The sequence below is a fragment of the Sapajus apella genome, unplaced genomic scaffold, assembly GCF_009761245.1.
Source record: "Sapajus apella isolate SASKATOON/1434 unplaced genomic scaffold, GSC_monkey_1.0 scaffold4, whole genome shotgun sequence".
Taxonomy (NCBI): domain Eukaryota; kingdom Metazoa; phylum Chordata; class Mammalia; order Primates; family Cebidae; genus Sapajus; species Sapajus apella.
The window spans coordinates 10823585-10833591 of record NW_022436944.1 but is presented as its reverse complement, the minus strand read 5'-3'; positions in this window follow the sequence as shown (position 1 = coordinate 10833591).

The following is a 10007-nucleotide window of genomic DNA, read 5'->3' as shown; positions in this document are numbered from 1 at the left end:
AAGATCCATTGAATTCCACTTTCAATGTGGCCCCTTCTTCCCACTTAAACAGGTCTCTTTCTGTGGGACTCATGAGAGGCAATGTGACAGGGAACAAAGGGAAAAGAATCACAATTTTTAGAGACACAGATATTAGCTCTGTAGTTTACCTTGAGCAGATTATTAACCTTTTTAAGAATTAGTTCACTGTAATTTGGTGATCTTAAAAAAGTATAATATAATCTATGAAAATGTATAATGATTTTTACCTGGGAAAATCATTGTGATGGTTAAATGAGACAAACTAGAACAGTCTCTGGTAAGTACTAAGGTATTAATAATGTTTAGTTTATTATGCCTGGCATAAAACAAATACCCAATAAGATTTTAGAATGAAGACATTTCCATCTGTGTCCAAACACAACTCTAGAGTTTTTAAGTCATATTCTAAATGGATGTGAGAGGTCAATATACTGCTGAGTATCTATCAGTTTCTCTCTTCCTCTGCATTTCTGTCTGTCACTCTCTTTATCCTTATTCTCCCTCAGGCCTACGTCATCACAGGAACTAAAGTAGAACATGAATGGCACATGTATTTTCTATCTGGCTGAGACCAGAAGATGGTTCTCAATAAGTCAGAACACACAATGTTTCTACTTTATAAATTCATGCAGGTCCTAGTGATAACTTCCTGTTCTCTAAGTGCTAGTAAACTATTTATTTAGTAACCTACCTTGATTAATATTAGATCTGATGGTCATGGTGTAGAGTTCACAGATTCCTCCTATTCTCCTTGATTTCCCAAAAATTCAGGGCTGCTTAAGACAAAGAATGTAACTTAAATCCTACGTTTAACCCACACAAATCAAAAGGTTAGACTATATAAAAGTGTGTATATTTGAAAGATTGTATAGAAGCCCAAACATATATCAAATTAATCATTGGTTATGCATGCAAATCTATTTGCAGTTTAAAGCCCTAGAAAAACACATGTTGTCTAAAAAGATTAATATATTTTTCTCTCTGATACTCCACATATCCAAGGATGCCCAGAGCAGAATTCTGACAAACTTCATATTTGTGCTGACATGAGTCTCACATTTGAAACCAGGATTTGCTTTATACTAACCAGGAAGAGTTATAGAATAGTAAAAGCAGCACTGTATGGCTGCCTGGATCTTGTAAAGTGGTGGACATTTGACAGGCATTTGGGTTGTCCAGCACCCTTGCCAGTCGGGAAATTTCCAACCTTAGGAGGCCCACCTTGCCAAGGCATAAGACATAAACTTATTTTCTTGGCCTCCCTTGGTGCTAGGTCTAGGCCCACAGCCTACCCTTGGGCCATTAGATCCCTTTGTCCAGTGATGTGTATTTCAAGTGAGAAGACAGAGGTGAGCAGAAGGAAGTCTCCATGTGGAATCCATACTGATATGGATGGGGATGGAAGCATGGCAGAAAGTCATCCAGCTCCCAGAGACAGCAGTAGGACAGGCCCAGCACTAGCATCCTGTGTGCTGATCTGGAATGCCTATGGCCAATGGCAGTAGCAGCTGGCTCTCCAGCAGAGCTCTCCACACACGTAATTTGAAAATGGCTTCTGATTGTGCAGACTCCAACCCTGAGTCTTCAGTCCTTCTGGAGGTGCTATCTGCTGCGTAATGTTATTTAGAAAATTCCTTTTCTACTTAAACTACATAATGATGTAGTTTGAAGCTTGATGCTGTTTGCAGCTAGGTAAACTAACTGATTAACAGATATAACCAACTAGTGTTTGGCCTTGGTCAAGTCATCCACCTACATGACCCTGAATTTTCTCAGCTGAAAATGAGAACTTTGAGCTAAACCACCTCTAAAGTGCTTCCTTGTCCCAAAAATATGTACTTCCTTAAGACTACAAGCTAATTTTTCAGAGTGACTTTCAGGGCAATTCACAGACCAGCCTTCAGAGGTCCTGAAATTTGGAGAAGAAAAAAGGCACACACCATGTTTCAAAGTTCAATTTCACCTTCCAGAAATAATCACGTTTCTGTGATATCCCCATTATCCCTCTTACTCAACAGGCAGTGTAAACAATGCATTGGGCCAACACTGTCCCCATCAATGAGCGGTACCATATCACTACGGCAGACAACTGAGGTAGGAGAAATTAATATATCCGAATGTCCATTAAATTAGCACCGTGTTAGACACTGCCGTGTATATAAATTATCTCATTTTAATCTTCAGAAGAGCCTAGAGGTTAAAATTATGATTTTCATTATACAGATGAGAAAACTGAGATGCAAAGCCATTCTGCTATCTGTTTTAGTTCATGCAGCAAGTGAATGATAGAGCAAAGAGTCAATCTGGGTCTTCTGTCTGCAAGGTCAGGGTACTGCCTAACAAACACAGGGTAAAATTTATCATACGAAGAGTCTGTCTCCACCCTCATTATCAAGCTTGCTCTGTCTAAGTGGGCTTGAAAGTTGGAATAATTGAAATAATTGTCTGATTTAAAATTAAGCACAAATTGGCTTTGCCTGAATAACTTAGTAAATTCCTAATAACGTCCATAATAAGTTTCCCAAGAGAATGTAATCTTAGGATTTCAAAGATGGGAAGACAGGCAGATGGGTATCAAGAATGAAAAGACTCAATAAGAAAAATATACATTCTTTTTTCCCTATATCCTTCCTCTTTTTTAATAATCTTTCCTATTAACCCAATTCACTTACTAAAAACAGCAAACAGAATGAAAGCCCAGTATCCTGATGTGTGTGATGCTCTTGCAGGAAACTACTAAATGTTTATTAAGGCCATACCATACATGAAAGTGAAGAGGAAAAGCTTGAAACCTGTTTCACATATTGTTACAAATATGTAATGTTAGAATAAAGGGAAAACCAATTCCTACCAATTATGAAAATGTACAGGATTAAATCAATTGCTCTGCCAGATCTGACTAGCATCTGGTCTGCAGCAAGGGCCAAATAGATCTCATTTGGGATACTTATGAAAAGTAACTTCTAAAACATAAATCAGGACTATAAAATCATCATCTGATTATCAAAAATTTTTAAAGCAGAAAAGAAAGGATATTTGAGTATAAAATGCAGTTTTGGAGAAGGGAGGAGGCAGGAGGCTTTAGCACAGAACAAGAAGCAAAAATCAAACGGGAAGAAGAGGGAGTGATGAACGTCTAAGGCAGAAAATTTAGGTGGTATTTTCATCTTGGACACGGAGCATGATGAGGACACAAAACAAGCAGCCATCTCATCCAGCCTTTCCTCAACCCAAACTTTCATTTCAACTGATGGTTTAGGACAGCCAAAAAGAGGGTTGGGGTCTTACTTATCCCAGTGATCATTTTCATTTGTTTTTGTTTCTATCTAGATATGGCTTTAAACCCAAGGAAGCGTAAAGGAAGATTTATGAACCCAAGTATTAGAGGAAGAAAATGTTGGTATATTTAGAAGTAAATAGGAAAGATAGACAAAGGGTTTGATTTACACACAGTTGGAATTTCTAACACAAAGATCAACTAAACACTCTGGACCACTGAAACCAACCTGGGGACCTACATCAGGGTGGCAACGTAAGTTCACTGAGCTTTCATGCTCCTCATCCTCTGTCCCATAATAGACAAGTGCAAGTTGTAACAAGATCCCATTTTCTCAATCTCACGGAATGCCATTTATTTATTTATTTATTTATTTACTTTTGAGACAGAGTCTCACTCTGTCACCCAGGCTGCAGTGCAATGGCATGGTCTTGGCTCACTGCAACCTCTGCCTCCCGGGTTCAAGCAAGTCTCCCAGCTCAGCCTCCTGAGTAGCTGAGACTACAATGCATGCCACTACACTTGGCTAATTTTTGTATTTTTAGTAGAGATGGGGTTTCACTCTTTTGGCCAGGCTGGTATCGAACTCCTGACCTCATGATCTGCCCACCTTGGCCTCTCAAAGTGTTGGGATTACAGGTGGGAGCCACTGTGCCCAGCCGGAATACACAATTTAAAACTCAGGCCAGATCAATTTCTATGGTTATATAATTTTTTTAATCAGATAATTTCAAAGATATGTACTTCCATCTCTCCCAACTCATGAAGAGGTTTGTAACAATCTTTTCTTTAGTAGGGCAGTGAGAAGAGGAAGGATTCTTTTGAAGAGGAAAAAAAAGTCATCTAAAATAATTGCCTTTGCACAAATATTTTCTCTAGCTGAGCATATGAGCACCTCATAACCAGCATTCAAAAGGAAAGATTTTTCTAATTTCAATGTATGAAATTAATTGAGAAACATTTTTAATACTCTGTGTGGTGTACTATATTAGAAATGAAGGGCATAGGTTGAGAAGATAATGTTATCCTTTTGAGGGAATAGACAGGAGGATAAAAAAGGTAGAGAATATTACAATGTATGGTGGTAATGGATATAGGAGGCATGCTCAAAGAGATGTGGGGGCACAGAGAAGCAGGAAATCAAGAGCAACTTCTTAGGAGAAGTGAGGCCTAGACCAAATTCTGAAGAGTAACCTGGAGCAAGCCAGTGGAAGAAGGGGCTTACGGTGGGAAAATGGCCCTCCAGGCAGGGGAAACAGCCTTAGCAAAGGCCTGGAGGTAACCAACCCTGTGGTAGATACAGAGAACCAGCTTGGTTCAGTGTTTCTGGAGTTTAAACCAAGGAGTGAGAAAGGGTGGACAATAATCCAGAAGACCCAAATCAGAGAGGACCATGTTAAGGGGGAAAGAGGGCTTCCCTGAGAGAAATTTATTGACCACATAAAGGGCCAAAGGTCACTATTATTTGGGAAGTCTAGATGATGCTGAAACATTCCATTTCCACCAGCAAAAATGGCAAAGGAGGGACAATACTGATCATATTTATCCACTTATATGTAGCCACAGCCCAGAGTGCTTACAAAGCAGCCAGAGTCCAAAAGGGCCTAAGACACGAGATGATGCCAAAAGGGAAGATGGAAACTGGACAATTAAATTTGGTCCGGGTAGTGAAAAATGGTGACGTAGACTCACCGGAGTCAGAACAGGCAGCCCCTTGAGATCAGCTTCTTTCCTCTGTAGAGAGTTACTAATGAATGGTTGGTTTGTTGTTTGTTTGTTTTGAATTAACATAAGATAAAGATCATTCTGAAATTTCTAATTAGCCAGTGCTTGCCTACCTTAACAAATCAATATTTGTAACTTAATCCCTTCCAATTATATAGCAATTTATTCTTCTCAAACTTCCATGGACTCTCTCATTCGTTGTGGCAATGGAGGTAGGTAGGAATTATTCACCCCATTATCATGTAACAACACATCCCTTCCTTGCTCTAGGTCATCCAGCCAATCAGTAGTAGATTCTCACCTTTCAACTTCAGATCTAGGGGCTTCACAGCAACAATGTCTGAAATAATAAATGACTTATGAAAAGAAAGACTGAACAGTGTTGGCTCAATTATTCTATCTGGCTTCAGGAACATAGAGTCCATAAACCAGTGTTTTGGAGATTCCAGAACAACATGAAGGGAATAGAGGAAAGTCAAAAAGACCAGAATTTAAAAATCAGTTACTTACTAGCTGCATGACTTTGGACAAGTTATCTAATGCTTTAAGTCTCAGTTTTCTCATGGGCAAATTGGGAATAACAAAATATTCTCCACAAAGAATTAAAAGTAATAGAAGGAAAGGATTTTAGCAGAGTATCTGGTAGTTAGTGTGTAGAAAACCAATAGTAGCTATTACTAATATGCCATTATTCTGTACCAATTTACACCCTTTGTTCCAAAGGATAAGACTGAAACTCTTTCAGCAAATCTACAGAGAGCTTTGCCCTATATACACTTTAAAAGATTTCAAAATATCAGAAGCTCACTTTGGGCTGCACAGTGATACATCTGTGCCCTATGAGCACCCAGTAACTGGTTGGAATAATGTCCCAATGCCTCTATGAACTATTTTATTAATTTCCCTCTGTTTATCAAGACAGAAAGGATACAAATCATTGATCATGCACAATTGTTTTCCCATGCTTGGGATATGATTCAATGGTCTGCAATGTTGAAAAGGGGATGATTAAGAGGAGAAAAGTGATAAAACAGATGTTGAATAAAAAATACAATTTCCCATTGAATAAAGTAGAAGTTGTGCCCAAGAGAATTAGCTATACAAGACATTCTTCCCTCCAGGGCTAAAGAGGCATTCTGTTCCTGCTCATTTGCCCCCTGGAAAAAAAAATCCAATCCCCTTAGGGAGGCATGAATTATTCTGTTTATTACCCTAGTCTATAATGTACTCTATATTTTTTCTCGAGCATGCAGACTTTAAGGTTAAAATCCAGTGCATTTCTTAATGCTTATTTCTGTGAAGGCATCTAACAAGCAGCACCACGCCTTTCATGAACTTTAACGACAACTTCAGCAAGCTGGTTTGCCTTCATGTTCAAAGAAGCAAGAGTGAAATGTAATACCATCATGCAAATATTTCTGTTGCTGTTATTTCAAGGAAAGGTACCAAGTGCTCTTTTCATGTGGCTTTTTGCTAGAGACCTTCTATAATATAGTAACCAGAAGAGCAACTCAGGAGTTGTCAACATTTTGCTTCCTGGAGGTAAAAATAAATAAAATTAAAGAGGAATGGAGGTTTGAGTGTGTAAACCAAAGACCCAAAACAGCACTGTATTATTCAAATGATCTGAAACATTCTAAATTGAAAAAGAAGAAATGTAAATGCCACCCATGTGACCAAAACCTAAAGAATACACAGAACAGTTTATTAGGTTGGTGCAAAAGTAACTGCATTTTTTGTCATTACTTTTACTATTTCTACTTTCATACCAACCTAATATTTGCCATTGGATTTCTGCTTAATATTTATAAGCAGATTTTAGACAGTTCCCTCATTATTCACCTATCCCCAAAATACAAAAATGCTCCACCACCTAAGATTATTGGGTTTTATTTTTAGAATTCTGCAGACAAGGGTGTTAGGATATTTTGGTAGAAAAGATAAGTATAAATGATGATTAAAAGAGAGAAAAAAAATGTAGGAAGAGCCTTCACAAATCATTTTGTAAGAAGAACACAGTACTATTTTGAGACTTTGGTTTTATTTTTACCCACTCATCCTTCCATTCCCGCCACCTACCTAGTACCAATTCTAAGTTAAGCTTTTTGTGCCAGGAGTTAACATTCTGAATCCCTTATGTTTCAATCAGCAATTTCAAAAGTAATAAGCTATAGTTATCATCTATTAGAAAATATTTTGACCTAACATCTGAGCACATGGTAGGATTTTACTTCCTGGCCCCCTTGTGTAGATTGGAGCTAGTGACTATTTCTGATTGACAACTTCCTAGCAGAAGTGAAGTATCTCATTTCTGAGTTGTACATTTAATTAATGGAGTCAGATGCTCTAGTTCCTTCTGCTATGATAACTGGCAATACCCTAGATGATTGCTCTGTCATCCTGGATCCAGAAATGAGGACAACAATGATAAGGAACATCTTGCTAACTAGTCATGAGCATGTGGCATATGAGAGAAATAAACCTTTGTTGGTTGAGGCCACTGAGGTTTGGAGTTTTTGTTACAGCAGCATAACCTAACCCAGCCTGGTTAATACACTACCTTTTGTAACTATACAAGCTCTAACTCACTGAGGTTCCTTGTTCACAAACTGTTCACGCTTACACTCTCTTCCCTACTATTAATTCATCCCTGGCATTAATTCAATTAAAAAGCCTTCCCTTCTGTACTGTGGTTAAAATTTGTTGTTGACAGAACACAATAATTTATGGCTAGTATCTTAATTTATTTATTTGGACATTTTATTAACCTATACTCTTTGCAGCCTGTGCATTTTTAATGGGTTTAGAGTAGGATTATTCATTTATCCATGTGTGTGAAATGGGGCCTTCATAATTCACCTGTGCCATTACCAGACATTAATTATCAGGATCAAGGTCTCACTAATTGTGAGACCACTAATTGTGAAAATAAAATACATTCTCTTGTACTTCTCAAAATCCCTTGCCATTTCTAATAGCAGTGGCAGCACATTTTATTAAATTTAGATTATCAAGTTTGAATCTAATTTAGATCACTAATTTGTCTAACATTTTACTGGTATATTATAAGCAGGATATAGGAAAGAAGAATGTGATTATGAATAAATAAATATTATGTTTTATTCATCAATGAAATAATTTAGAGATGTATTTTTCTAGAATACTCAGCATTCCAGAAAGTGCTTTTAATGCCTATTTAAAGCTATTCCAGATTATTTATATGTTAGAGTTCCTTTATTAGGAGCAACAGAGTCCAGGTCTGGATAACAAGCAAAAATGGATGCTATTGTAATGACATGTAAAAACTCACAGGACTAAAAAAAAGGCTGAATAACAAAGCTCAAAACATATGGAAATCAAGCAATTCTAGAAGGTCTTGGCCAAAAAAAAAAAAAAAATGGCTAGGCAGGCTTAGGAGGCACTTCTGCTGAAATAAAGGCATTCTCAGGATATATTGGGCATTTTGTTATTCTCTTCAAGGTTTAAAGTCCAAAGAGAAAATCTGATTACTAAGAGTAAGTTACATGTTTATACCAGATTCATACCAGGTGGTGGAAGGAAGAATCTATGGGAAAGAAACTCCAGAGTTTTCTCTAGTCTGATGAGTAAAAGAGCAGGACCGTCAATTTAGTAGCCTAACAAAACCACGCTCAACAGAAGAAAACTTACTCCCCAAAAGAAAACTAAAGTACTATTAACAGGGAAAGTGACTGCTCAGTAGCTAGCTAATAAATAAACACCAAATATCTACTATAATCTACATAAAAACTAAAGGCATCTATTAATTCACATTTGTTCCAAGAAGTTTGTAGTCTATTTTATTCTATAATGTATCAGTCTAAATCCAGTCAGTAAAAAGAAGTATTCTGGGTGTTTCGAGCAGAAAGGAATTTAATTCTGAGACATAGAGGCTTACTAAACGATGGACATATAGAAAATCAGGACTGCAGATGCAGGAAACTGTCAACACAAATAGCAGCAGCTTACAACATCAAAGTGGGTAATTTACAGGAGGACATTTGGAAGCCAATGGCAAAACCTCATGTCCACTGTCCACTAAGGCTTGAAAACTACCTACTTCGGTCACAGATGCAATGGTGGTTTCTGCATCTTTTTTGCCTTCCAAATCTCATATTTCTCATTGATGAACTCTAACCTGGAACCTTGTGGCAATGATTCTGAGAAAAGTAGTTCCCAGGATTTCATCCCCTGCAATTCAGGGAAGTGCACTAAATCAGGAAAGCAAAACTGAGTTTCCAACAGACAAACATGCAAACTTAACAAATAATTATTTGATTATTTTTTTCTTTCAGGAACTGTCACATGCTGCAAAACAAATGTGAAATTAGGGATATATCATTATTAATTTCACTCTTACTCTTCTGAGTAAGGCTACATCATTTAAGATTATTTTCTTCCATCTGTTTTTTCTCTCATTCATTTAATAAATACTGGATATCTACCATGTGCCTGTCATTGAAATAATATAGGCATTGGCAATATAAGTCAAAAGACATGGCTTCTTTCTTTAGTATCCTTACAGCCTAGACAAATGACAGAAGCAAACAAAAATGTGTATTCAGGTGCAATGAAAATATAGGAAAAGAAGGGAGACATTTCAGAGGAGATAAACTTTGAGCCAAAACCTGAAGGATGATTAGCCTGTCTTTAGGCAGGTAGCAGTGGAAAAGGAATTCCAGACATTTCTCTTCTACACAGGAGTTCTGACATCAGTATCTCACTGTTTTGACTATTGTTATGTATATTTTAATATCTGATAGGCAAGTTTTCCTTTGTACTCTTCTTTTTCAAATGTTTCATTATTTTTTCACATGCACCTTTATAATACAAACATGATAATTGTTTCTATGACTTTCAAGAGGATTTTGATTAGGAACTGCTTTTATTTTATTAGACAGCAATTTACTCTCCAGGAACTCAAAAATTCAGCTATGAATTCAGCAGAACTATTAGATATCATCTA